The sequence below is a fragment of the Panthera leo genome, chromosome D1 (assembly GCF_018350215.1).
Source record: "Panthera leo isolate Ple1 chromosome D1, P.leo_Ple1_pat1.1, whole genome shotgun sequence".
NCBI classification, from domain to species: domain Eukaryota; kingdom Metazoa; phylum Chordata; class Mammalia; order Carnivora; family Felidae; genus Panthera; species Panthera leo.
The window spans coordinates 38,199,938-38,212,498 of record NC_056688.1 but is presented as its reverse complement, the minus strand read 5'-3'; positions in this window follow the sequence as shown (position 1 = coordinate 38,212,498).

The following is a 12,561-nucleotide window of genomic DNA, read 5'->3' as shown; positions in this document are numbered from 1 at the left end:
ACGCAAACTAATTTGGATGTAAATTAAAAAAAATAAATTAAAAAAATGTGTAAAACAAAAAGAATGTGTGAAAGAGACCAAACATGGCCCCCAAAACTTAAAATACTTACTGTCTGGCCCTTCACCCCTGTACTAGGCCTGACATGACTTCTGGGCCTCACTGCCCGGAGGTCAGCTATAGGAGAAAAAGAAAGAGAAGGGAGACCAGGCTTTGGTAAAAACCTCCTACAGCCACCAGCACTTGCTATGGATTATCTAATTTAATTCTTTTAAAAAAATTTTTTATTTTAATGTTGATTTATTTTTGAGAGAGAGACAGAGTGTGAGCAGGGGAGGGGCAGAGAGAGAGGGAGACACAGAATCCACAGCAAGCTCCAGGCTCTGCTCCAGGCAGAGCCTGACACAAGGCTCAAACCCACGAACCAGGAGACAATGACCTGAGCCGAAGTTGGACGCTTAAGCGACTGAGCTACCCAGGTGCCCCAATTCTTAAAATGGCTCTAAGATATGATTGGCACTTGTTGTCTCCATTTTGCTGGAGAGAAAACTGAAGCTCACAGATGAATTTACCTGTTTAAATTCACAGCTAGGAACCAGCAGAGCTCAGACAAGGACTTAGGTGTCTTGGCCTCCAGACCCTCACTTCCCACTGCATGGAGCCTTTTCCTCCAGGTTTTAGCCTCCAGGTTCTGGGTGCTGAGCTGCCAACCAGAAGCTCCTGGCTAACATTGGGAAGAGGATGTATACCCTACAAACCAATATGGGACCAGATAATCCCTAAGTAACCTTAGGAACCAAGGGGACAGTAGAGACAAGGATGAGGAAGTGATTAGTTGTTAGTGATCCAAGCTCAAGGCTTCAAAGAGGCTTCCATGCTTCATTTCATAAGCATGAAGTGAATGGACAGCATGAACAATCTCAGGAAGTATGACAGACTGGGCGCTCTGGGAAATGTAGGTAGTTCTCTGTGCCTAGGGTTCACTGTGGACTTATGATAGGGCATCCCCCCGGACAATTAGGTTGGAGCTAGATTAGGAAGGGCCAAGTTCTGAACCCAATATCCTGATACTCCTTGGGTGGTAGGGGGAAAGACCCACTAAGGGCAGATAGGTAGGAAAATGGAAAATAGCATGAATTGTTTGGAATTAAATGAGATCACATCTGATGGCACTCAGGATGTCTAATACATGAGTAAGATCTGCCACTAACTGAACCATGTTATAACTATGCAATAAGTTAGTTATTTTGTATAAAAGATTCATTTAAATAACCAGGAACTGTCATATAATTAATATTAATCCTCAGTTAACTAACATTAATCCCAGAGGAGAGCTTGCTCTTCCTCTTTCCCTCTGTCCCCCTCCCTCACTGCCCCTCTGTCTCTCCCTGTCTTTCTTCTCCTTTTCTGCCATGACAGCACACTGTGAGAAGGCAGCCATCTGCAAACCAGGAAGAGGGCTCTCATCAGGACTGGAATATGCTGGCACCCTCTTCTTGGACTTCCAGTGATCATACATGTCTGTTGTTTGAGCCACATGGTCAAAGTTATTTGTTATGGCAGCCCCAGCAGACTAACATAATTTGCTAGAGTAGAAGTTAACAGAAAGATGGCAGTATCTCTGAATATTGAAAACAGAGAGACTTTAACCAATAGATTAATTATGCAAGTGTTAGAAAAGCTGAGAAGCTAGCGGGGCACAGTGAGGCAATGCTGGACACCAGAAGCTGCTGCTACCCCAGGATTGCAAGGTCAAAGGGAGGAAGCAGGGTAGGAGAGCCTAGGGGTTCAGTCACCTGATGAGGGCACTAATCCCCTTGTGAGGGCCCCAGCCCATGACCACATCTAATCCAAAGGCCTCATTTCCAAATGCCATCACATTGGGGGTTAGGGCTTCAACACATGAATTTTGGGGGGATACAACATTCAGTCCTTAACATAGATATTCTTATTTTTTATATTCAATTCTGCCCTGCAGATTACAGGACTGAGACTGGGAGAGGTCAAGTATCTTTCCCCAAATCCTAGCCAATAAAAAGTGTGATTCAAATCCAGGTCTAGCTGCTTTTAATGGGGTACTATTAACTATTATAGCAGATTGCTTCACAGCGTGTCTGTGTAAAGACCCAGTAATCAGATACGTGTTTGATGTGCTAACAAAATTTAACCAAATCCTATGGCCTGTATTAGCTTGTGGGAAATGGCCTGTGCTAATTAAATCATAACATGACTGATGGGATGCTTTAAAATACAGCATGAATATCTGTATATCCTTTTACAGTTCACAAAGAGCTCACCTACCGATTATCTCATTTCCTCATTTGACCTTCATGTTATGCTCCTCGGGATAGAAGGACAGATCTAGACAGACACTGAACGTCAGAGAGAGCAGGTAAATTGTTTCAAGTCACACAGCTAGGAGGTGACAGAGGGAAGGAACACTGAAACCCACTCCTGCTGGCTCTTTATCCTGAGACAGGTAGACCTGAAATGTTCCTTAGGGGTCAACCCGAATGACAAAAGCCCATCGAGTGGGAGCTGTTCCTATTATCTTTGCCTTTCTGAGTATCATCAGATTCATTTCCTGGTTTTTCTGATGAGTGATCTGAGGACTTGCCCATGGACTGTGCTGCCTCTTTGAAGTTGCCTACTTCAAGGGAAGCTCTGCTTGCCAGAGAAAGGGATAAGTATGGCGGGTAAGAAGAGTTTGCAATGAGAACAACCATCGAAGCACTTGCCTGCTGGCAGCTGGCTCCACTGATATTTCAATGATCCCAGTCATGTAAAAATAGCTCTAAAGCACTTGAAAGCATTTTGTTCTCTTAAAATAGGTTTAAAAACATTCCTCCCTTTTGTTTGCACTCCTAATTTGTTTAGGAAGGCCTCTTTCTTCTTACAATCTAAGGTCTTTAGCAGAGAGTGAATTTGAAACCTGAGGGATTATAAAGTTTAAATGTCTTATTAGGACATAGATTACTTGATTAACTGCTACATTTATTAAATGTACAACCAAAGGAAAAAGAAAAGAAAAGAAAAGGGAGAGAGATTTCTCTCTGTGCATTTTACTCTGTTGGGCAGTTTGGGACAGAGATGGGTTAATAAAGGGAGTCCTGACGTCAAGAAGTGTACCATCTAGCATAGAGGTTTAGACTTGTACACCAATCCCTGTATATAAACATTAATAATGACAATGTAATGAAAGACATAAAAGTGATGATAGTGGTAATTCAAGGTTTACCCTTGGCAATGGTCATTGATCTCAACTTAATAGTAAAAGAGTGAGGTTTTGAAACATAAACAACTATCTGAAATGAATTAAGTCTCTGGTGAGACAACTCTAGTCAAGGCTATATCTGGCCTTTGGCTGTATCTGTCTGGCTTGTGGCAAGTTTCCTAAATTAAGTATCTGGAGGCCTCCTCCCTTAAGAACAACAAACACAGAGCTTCCCTGGTCTGAAGGAGAATTCTGAGCCTCCTCCTGCTGGATGTCTAGTTTTGCTGTGTAACTAAGAGATTCATTCTTTTGAGTCCACAGCAAGTGGTTTTAGAGGGGTTGAAGCCCAGCTTTCATGGTCCATGTTAGAGACTATTTGTGTCTCCCCTTTCCCCAAATTCCTATGTTGAAGCCCTAACTGCCAGTGTGGCCATATTTGGAGATGGGGCCTCTAAGGAAGTAATTACAGTTAAATGAGGTCATAAGGGTGCGGCTCTGATCCCATAGGGTTAGTGTCCTTAAAAGAAGAGATCCAGAGAGCTCCCTTTCTTTTACTCCCTGAGCAGAGAGGAGAAGCTATGTGAGCACCTAGTGAGAAAGTGGCCATCTACAAGCTGGGAAGAAAGATTTCAGCATAAACAAATGTATGAGCACTCTGATCTTGGACAGTTCTAGCCTTCAGAACTGTAAGAAAATAAATTTTCGATGTTTAAGCTATCTCATCTATGGTATTTTATTGTGACAGCCTGAGTGGACAGTCAGGGAGGAAAGATCTCCTGTGTTTTTTGTGGGAATGAAGGCTTAGGCCTAGGTGGGCTACATGAACCAAGTAATTTGACCTGCTTGAGTCAAGGTGTGGATGTGGCTTTACAGAGCCCTGGAAGATAGGAGTTACAGGAAGTGCAAACCAGGCTGGATGAATGTTTTTAGGGTCAGCTTAGGGGATATATGAATTTTAATGTTCTTTGCGGATGGGTAGTCAGAACTAAGGAGTGGGGGAAACCCTGAACAGTACCAGGGATGTTGTGGAATGGAAGCTTGAGTGTCTAAAGAGTACCGTATTGGCTTCTCTCTACTGGGAACTGCCTCTGTCTTTCTCCTTCCAACAGGGGCTCTCTCCCTCTCCAAGCAATCTCTAGGCCCTTCCTTCCTTCCTTTCTCTCTCAACTAAATGACTCCCCTCTCACTTACATTCTTATTAGCCTCCTCAAAATCCAAACAAGAAAATATATGTACGTGTAATTTTTCTTACCAAATGACTCCTAGCCTTCAGCTTGGTTCTGGAGAATGATGCTGACTTACAAACCTCTGTGGAAAAGTTAAGGTATCAAAAATGGTATCTTCCAAGGATATGTACATATATGAATAATTCCTTTGTCTTAGAGGGCTGTGGCAAATAGACACTAAGGTAGCTCATGATCTGGTGTTCATATCTTTGTGTAATCCCCTCCCTTTGAATGTTGGCAGGACCGTGACTTGTTTTTGTCCTTTTTTTAAAAATATATAATTTATTGTCAAATTTGTTTCCATACAACACCCAGTGATCATCCCAACAGGTGCCCTCCTCAATGTCCATCACCCACCCTCCTCTCCCTCCCACCCCCCATCAACCCTCAGTTTGTTCTCAGTTTTTAAGAGTCTCTTACGGTTTGCCTCCTTCCCTCTCTGTAATTTCCCCCCCCCCCCACCCTTCCCCACTGGTCTTCTGTTAAGTTTCTCAGGATCCACATATAAGTGAAAACATATGGTATCTGTCTTTCCCTGCCTGACCTATTTCACTTAACATAACACTCTCCAGTTCCACCCACATTGCTACAAAGGGCCATATTTCATTCTTTCTCATTGCCACGTAGTATTCCATTGTGTATATAAACCACAATTTCTTTATCCATTCGTCAGTTGATGGACATTTAAGTTCTTTCCATAATTTGGCTATTGTTGAAAGTGCTGCTATAAACATTGGGGTACAAGTGCCCCTATGCATCAGCACTCCTGTATCCGTTGGGTAAATTTCCTAGCAGTGCTATTGCTGGGTCATAGCGTACATCTAGTTCTAATTTCTTGAGGAAACTCCACACTGTTTTCCAGAGCGGCTGCACCAGTTTGCATTCCCACCAACAGTGCAATAGTCTCCTGATTTGTTCATTTTAGCCACTATGACTGGCGTGAGGTGATATCTCAGTGTGGTTTTGATTTGTATTTCCCTGATGAGGAGTGACGTTGAGCATCTTTTCATGTGCCTGTTGGCCATCTGGATGTCTTCTTTAGAAAAGTGTCTATTCATATCTGCTGCCAATTTCTTCACTGGATTATTTGTTTTTCCGGTGTGGAGTTAGTTTGGTGAGCTCTTTCTAGATTTTGGATACTAGCCCTTTATCTGATATGTCATTTCTATCAATTGCCTTTTAGTTTTGTTGATTGTTTCCTTTGCAGTGCAGAAGCTTTTTATCTCCATGAGGTCCCAATAGTTCATTTTTGCTTTTAATTCCCTTGCCTTTGGAGATGTGTCACGTAAGAAATTGCTGTGGCTGAGGTCAGAGAGGTTTTTTTCCTGTTTTCTCCTCTAAGGTTTTGATGGTTTCCTGTCTCACATTCAGGTCCTTTCTCCATTTTGAGTTTATTTTTGTGTATGGTGTAAGAAAGTGGTCCAGTTTCATCCTTCTGCATGTTGCTGTCCAGTTCTCCCAGCACCATTTGTTAAAGAGATTGTCTTTCTTCCATTGCATGTGCTTTCCTGCTTTGTCAAAGATGAGTTGGCCATACGTTTGTGGGTCCAATTCTGGAGTCTCTATTCTATTCCATTGGTCTCTGTGTCTGTTTTTGTGCCAATACCATGCTGTCTTGATGATGACAGCTTTGTAGTAGAGGCTACAGTCTGGGATTGTGATGCCTCCCGCTTTGGTTTTCTTCTTCAAAATTACTTTGGCTATTCGGGATCTTTTGTGGTTCCATACAAATTTTAGGAGTGCTTGTTCTAGCTTCGAGAAGAATGCTGGTCTATTTTGACTGGGATTGCATTGAATGTGTAGATTGCTTTGGGTAGTATTGACATTTTAACAATATTTATTCTTCCAATCCACGAGCACGGAATGTTTTTCCATTTCTGTATATCTTCTTCAATTTCCTTCATAAGCTTTCTATAATTTTCAGCATACAGATCTTTTACATCTCTGGTTAGGTTTATTCCTAGGTATTTTAGGATTCTTGGTGCAATTGTGAATGGGATCAGTTTCTTTATTTGTCTTCCTGTTGCTTCAGTGTTGGTGTATAAGAATGCAACTTATTTCTGTATATTGATTTTGTATCCTGCGACTTTGCTGAATTCATGTATCAGTTCTGGCAGACTTTTGGTGGAGTCTATCAGGTTTTCCATGTATAATATCATGTCATCTGCAAGAAGTGAAGGCTTGACTTCATCTTTGCCAATTTTGATGCCTTTGATTTCCTTTTGTTGTCTGATTGTTGATGCTAGCACTACCAACACTCTGTTAAACAACAGAGGTGAGAGTGGACATCACTGTCGTGTTCCTGATCTCAGGGGGAAAGCTCTCAGTTTTTCCCCCTTGAAGATGATACTGGCTGTGGGCTTTTAATAAGTGGCTCTTATGATGTTTAAGTATGTTCCTTCTATCCCGACTTTCTTGAGGGTTTTTATTAAGAAAGCGTTTGTATTTTGTCAAATGCTTTTTCTGCATCTATTGACAGGATTATATGGTTCTTATCTTTTCTTTTATTAATGTGATGTATCACATTGATTGATTTGCAAATGTTGAACGAGCCCTGCGGCCCAGGGATGAATCCCACTTGATCATGGTGAATAATTCTTTTTAGATGCTATTGAATTCGATTTGCTAGTATCTTGTTGAGGATTTTTGTATCCATATTCATCAGGGATATTGGCCTGCAGTTCTCTTTTTTTTTTCTGGGTCTCTGTCTGGTTTAGGAATCAAAGTAATGCTGGCTTCATAAAATGAGTCTGGAAGTTTTCCTTCCCTTTCTATTTTTTTGGAACAGCTTGAGAAGGATAGGTATTATCTCTGCTTTAAATGTCTGGTATTATTCGCCAGGGAATCCATCTGGTCCTGGACTCTTATTTGTTGGGAGATTTTTGATAACTGATTAAACTTCTTCACTATTGATGGGTCTGTTCAAATTTTCTATTTCTTCCTGTTTGAGTTTTGGAAGTGAGTGGGTGTTTAGGAATTTGTCCATTTCTTCTAGGTTGTCCAGTTTGTTGGCATATAATTTTTCATAGTATTCCCTGATAATTGCTTGTATTTCTGAGAAATTGGTTGTAATAATTCCATTTTCATTCATGATTTTATCTATTTGGGTCCTCTCCCTTTTCTTTTTGAGAAACCTGGTTAGAGGTTTATCAATTTTGTTTATTTTTTCAAAAAACCAACTCTTGGTTTCATTGATCTGCTCTACAGTTTTTTTAGATTCTATATTTCTGCTTTGATCTTTATTATTTCTTTTCTGCTGGGTTTGGGGTGTCTTTGCTGTTCTGCTTCTATTTCCTTTAGGTGTGCTGTTAGATTTTGTATTTGCGATTTTTCTTGTTTCTTGAGATAGGACTGGATTGCAATGTATTTTCCTCTCAGGACTGCTTTTGCTGTATCCCAAAGCATTTGGGTTGTAGTATTTTCATTTTCATTTGTTTCCATATATTTTTTAACCTCTCTTATTGCTCGGTTGACCCATTCATTCCATAATAGGATGTTCTTTAACCTGCATGCTTTTAGAAGTTTTCCAGACTTTTTCCTGTGGTTGATTTCAAGTTTCATAGCATTGGGATCTGAAAGTGTGCATGGTATGATCTCAATTCTTTTATATCTGTTAAGAGCTGTTTTGTGACCCAGTATGTGATCTATCTTGGAAAATGTTCCATGTGCACTTGAGAAGAATGTATATTCTGTTGCTTTGGGATGCAGAATTCTAAATATATCTGTCAAGACCATTTGATCCAATGTGTCATTCAGGGCTCTTGTTTCTTTATTGATTCTCTGTCTAGATGATCAATCCATTGCTGTGTGTTCCCTGCAATTGCCACATTCTTATCAATAAGGTTGTTTGTTTGTGATGAATTGTTTTATAAATTTGGGTGCTTTGAATTTGGTGCATAGACCTTTATAATTGTTAGCTCTTCCTAATGGATAGACCCTGTAATTATTATATAATGCCCTTCTTCATCTCTTGTTACAGCCTTTAATTGAAAGTCTAGTTTGTCTGATATAAGTATGGCTACTCCAGCTTTCTTTTGACTTCCAGTAGCATGATAGATAGTTCTCCATCTCCTCACTTTCAATATGAAGGTGTTCTCAGGTCTAAAATGGGTCTCTTGTAGACAGCAAATAGATCAGTCTTGTTTTTTTTTAATCCATTCTGATACCCTGTGTCTTTTGGTTGGCACATTGAGTCCATTTACATTCAGTGTTATTATTGAAAGATATAGGTTTAGAGTCATTGTGATATGTGTAGGTTTCATGCTTGTAGTGGTGTCTCTGGTCCTTTGTGGTCCTTGCAACATTTCACTCAGAGTCCCCCTGAGGATCTCTTGTAGAGCTGGTTTAGAGGTGATGAATTTCTTCAGTTTTTGTTTGGGAAAATCTTTATCTTTCCTTCTATTATGAATGACAGACTTGCTGGGTAAAGGATTCTTGGCTGCATATTTTTTCCATTAATCACATTGAAGATTTCCTGCCATTCCTTTCTGGCCTGCCAAGTTTCAGTAGATAGGTCTGCTACTACCCTTATGTGTCTACCTTTGTATGTTAAAGCCCATTTATCCCTAGCTGCTTTCAGATTTCTCTCTTTATCCCTGTATTTTGCCAGTTTCACTATGATATGTCATGCAGAAGATTGATTCAAGTTATGTCTGAACGGAGTTCTCTGTGCCTCTTGGATTTCAATGCCTGTTTTCTTCCCCAGATCGGGGAAGTTCTCAGCTATGATTTGTTCAAGTACACCTTCATCCCCTTTCTCTTTCTCTTCTCCTTCTGGAATTCCTATGATACAAATATTGTTCCGTTTGATTGCATCACTTAGTTCTCTAATTCTTACCTCATACTCCTGATTTTTTTAATCTCTCTTTTTCTCAGCTTCCTCTTTTTCCATAATTTTATCTTCTAATTCACCTATTCTCCCCTCTGCCTCTTCAATCCACACTGTGACTGCCTCCCTTTTATTTTGCACCTCACTTATAGCATTTTTAATTCATCATTATTATTTTTAGTCCCTTGATCTCTGTAGCAATAGATTCTCTGCTGTCCTCTATGCTGTTTTCAAGCCCAGAAATTAATTTTATGACTATTATTCTAAATTCTTGTTCAGTTATATTGCTTAAATAGGTTTTGATCAATTCATTAGCTGTCACTACTTCCTGGAATTTCTTTTGAGGAGAATTCTTCTGTTTTGTCATTTTGGCTAGTTTTCTGTCCCTTATGCATTTTAAAAGCTTGTTGTGTGCTCTGCACCTGTGAGCACTGCTATATTAAAGGAAGGTCATACACTGTTCAGGGCCTGGCCCTTTAAGAGGTGTTTTTTTTTTTTTGAGATAGTTACTTGCTCTCTGTCGTTGCGACTTTGGTTGTTTTATTACCCTACTCGTAGTGATATTTTGGACGCTCCACGAGGTGTGCTTTGATTTTTTCCTTGGAGTAGCCCTATCATTTTTCCAAATTGCCTATTTTCTTCCTAGTAGATTCAGTCTCTTTTCCTCCCACACTCTGGTGTTCAAAGTCCTTTGGCTTCTGCAGTTTTTGTTTGAGAGATGTGGGAAGTATGGGTCCCCCTACTTCTCCACCATGTTGGCCCCAAATTGTTTCTAATCAATGTAATGTGTCAAAGGGGATGAATGTATATGATTATGTGCAGGTAATTACCTAAGAGTGCATTGCCCATCTTTCTAGGGCCAACATATCCAAGTTCTCTGTCTCTGTCTCTTTCTCTCTCTCAGTTGCTGACTTTGAAGAGCCAAGCTGCCATGAAACCTACAGCCACAAGAAAATAAATTCTGCCAACAACTCGAGGAAGCTTGGAAGCAGAGTAAAAGGAACTCCCCCCAACCCTGCCCCACATGTTTCTCCTTTACTCTCACATGACTACTATACTTTATTTCTGATACCAGATGTGTGGAGTTCCCACACATCAAGCAATTCTTTGCAACATTAATTTGGTGTTCTATAATTTAACTCAATTCTGATATTGTTCACATGGAGGTAGCACCAGCTCCTACAGGTTAAGGACTCAGTCCCTTGAGAATTCACCCATCCACATGCCCACTTCAGATGTCAGTTGAAAGTCCCAGATTGCCACCTATTGTTCTGACTGACTATTATAAATAAGGATTCCCACAACCTACAATATGGGCTTGACAATTAGCTAGGATGAGTTGCATAACTAAGGTCAACACTTATGTTTACTAGTTTATTATATAAGAAAGGATATCATAAAGGATACAGATGAACAGCCAGATGATGAGATGCAAGGGACAAGGTAAGGAGGAAGTGATATGGAGCTCTCATGCCCATGCCAGGCATGCCACTCTCCTAAACTTCCATTTGTTCAGGAATCCAGAAATTCTATGAACCCTGTCCTTTTGGGCTTTTATGGAGGCCTTATTACATAGGCATGATTGATTAAATCATTGGCCACTGGTGATTGATTCAATGTCCACCCCTTCTCCCCAATCTGAAGTTTTGAGGGGTGGGACTGAAAGTCCTAATCCTTTAATCATGACTGGTTTCCCTGGCAACCAGCCCCATCCTTACAGAATTTTCTAAGTCACCTCATTAACATAAAGTCAGGGGTGGTGGAAAGGACTTGTTACAAATAGCAAAAGATACTTTTTATCACTCATTACTTAGAAAATTCCAAAGGTTTTATTAGCTTTTTCAGAAATAGGGACTAAGGCCAAATATATATATATATATATATATATATATATATATATATATGTCTTATTACAAATTAGGATATCACATTTCCCCATTCAAACTTCTGATGAAAACCCACCCTAGGCAACACCTTCATCTGAGGCCTTGTGGTACCCTACTTATGCAGAAGACCCAGCTAAGCTGTGTCTGGACTCCTGGTCTGCAGAAACTGAGATAATAAATGTGTATTGTTTTAGGCTGCTAAGTTTGTGGTAATTTATTACCTAGCAATAGAAAACGAAAAGATTTTGGTACCTAGAAGTGGAATGGTGCTTTATAAATATCCACAGATGTAGGAGTCGCCTTGGTAGTAGCCAGGTAGTGAGTGGATGGAGGTTGGAGGGATGTAGAGGAGCATGATGAAAGAAATCATTCATTGTTTTGAATTGACTCAAAGGAAAGTGAAGAATATGTTATTAGAAATTGAAGTAAGTGGGATCCTTGCTTCATAGTAAGCAGAAAACTTAGCAAAATTATCTCCTGCAGTTATGTGGAAAGCACAGCTTATAAGTGATGAACTAGGTTCGTTAGCTAAGGAGTTTCCAAGCGAAGTGTTGAAGATGCTGCCTGGTTTCTTCTCCCTGCTTATAGCAAAATGTGAGAGAAGGGATAAATTGAGGAAAGAACTGTTAAACAAAATGGAGCCAGAACTTGACAATTTTGAAAATTTCCAGTCTCTCCAGATGGTAAAAGATGCTGAAAGTCAGAAATGGCTGCCAAAAGTGTGGCATAGAGAAAAAGCTGAGTGTGCAACTGTACAATCTTTTGCTGAAACTGAAGGTCAGATTATTCAGTCATCTGAATTTGAAGATATCAAGGGTGCGCCTCACAGATCTTGAACCATAGGGCTTCTGGAAGGCATGAGAGTGGTGTTATGCCTCAGCCATCTCTGCAGGAACTAAAGATAGAGAAAGGATTATCTTACAAAGATGTGCGGGCATGGCTTTTGTCTAAAGGCGTGAACTCTACTGAAATCCATGGGAGATACACAAAATTCTTGAAGAAATGACTTCAGTAGAAACACTGCTAGCGTGAACTGAAAAGGGGCAGAGAGAACAAAATGAAAGGGCTGCTGAATCCCCTCAGTTCTATGGCCAGAAGATTAACTATTCGCCTTCCAACATGTGCTTCCTTTTATGAAAAAGGAAGGATGACACAGAAAATGTAATCAAGAGCTTAGAGGTCAGAGCCTTGAATTACTACAAGGATCTCTAGTACTTGACCAGCCTGATTTCAAAACTGCTGTGAATCTTTTTAATACTTCATTTTATCCTTGAACTAGAATATTTATACTGTTTTCTTATGCCTGTCCCGCCATTGTATGTTGGGTATTTTAATGTAGATAGCTTGTCTCTAGGTTCACAGTCTCATAGTTGGAGAGGATTGTGTCACAGGAGCTGCACTTATAACAG